Source organism: Phoca vitulina, unplaced genomic scaffold (genome assembly GCF_004348235.1).
Source record: "Phoca vitulina isolate PV1807 unplaced genomic scaffold, GSC_HSeal_1.0 scaffold48, whole genome shotgun sequence".
NCBI lineage: Eukaryota > Metazoa > Chordata > Mammalia > Carnivora > Phocidae > Phoca > Phoca vitulina.
Window position 1 is genome coordinate 12,477,967 of NW_022589751.1, and position 1,234 is coordinate 12,479,200.

General features: G+C 39.8%; 1 pseudogene; it reads right to left on the bottom strand.

Moving 5' to 3' along the window:
* LOC116649492 overlaps nucleotides 1-790 on the bottom strand; it is a 35,608-nt pseudogene extending 34,818 nt beyond the window's left edge.
* Between the last annotated feature and the right edge of the window lie 444 nt (nucleotides 791-1,234).

The following is a 1,234-nucleotide window of genomic DNA, read 5'->3' on the forward strand; positions in this document are numbered from 1 at the left end:
GAAGGAAGGAAGGAAGGAAGGAAGGAAGGAAGGAAGGAAGGAAGAAAGAAAGAAAGAGGGGCACCTGAGTGGCTCAGTCGGTTGGGCGTCTGCCTTTGGCTCAGGTCATGATCTCAGGGTCCTGAGCCCCGCATTGGGTTCTCTGCTCAGCAGGGAGTCTGCTTCTCCCTCTCCCTCTATGCTCTCTCTCTCTCTCAAATAAATAAATAAAATCTTTAAAAAGAAAGAAAGAAAAAGAAGGAAAGAACTCTGTTCTATCTCCATCAGAAAGGCAGAGGAGAATTCATAGGGCTAGGAGAGAGAGATCAATATAATTTTTCTTAGGATAAACCCTCACTTTGCAGAAAGCAGATTTTTTATCCTAAGTAAAAGACTAGCCTGGGGGAAACTGAGCTCGGTTCACATAAATAACATTCCCCATTGCCTCCCATTGAAATATATCTACACTCAGAGGCCTCTCAAAAGAAACCACCATTCACTTTGGACAGATTCTCTAGTCTCATTATAAGCCAAACTTTTATGGCTTGTTTTTCTCAATCTTTATTGTAGGCTCTGGTTATTGATCATATCATTTCTCTGTATGCTTCTTTTTTTCTTTTTTTTTTTTTTTTAAAAATCTCTGTATGCTTCTTAGGTCAGAGTTATCTCTAAGCCAAGAGCAATCAGACCATAAGGGGATCACTTAAATTCACCATTACCTAACCAGTCCAAATTCACTTTTGGTTGTTTCCCCAACTTCAGCATCCTCTGGAACCAGCACAGTATGAGGCTGTGTTCCAGTCATCTCCATGAGGCCCTGTAAGTGGGCCAGTAGTTCAGTCTTTCTGTACAACTCCATAGATGAAATTCTTAGGCTTTATAGGCCAAGCTTAAATATTCTGCCTTATGAGAGATTTCCTCTTCATTCAAAACTAATTCTCTTTTGCTGCCATAAATCTCAGTCCTTTTCCTTTACTCAAGCTCTTCAGGCTCACCGTACCTGACTTGAAAGATTCCATTCCACACCAGGAGCCAGGATAATAAATAGTGAACCATATTATCCTGTCTGACATTTCTTCATGTTAATCCAAGGTGTCTGGTGGAGCCTACACTGCATAAATTATTGGTTCAGAAGTAGTGTATTGTTTAATTTTATGTTATGGAAAATTTCATTTTTTCAACAAAGAGAGAGAGAACAGTATCTAATGAACCACCCAAACTCTGCTTCAATAGTTATCAACCACTAGCTTATCTT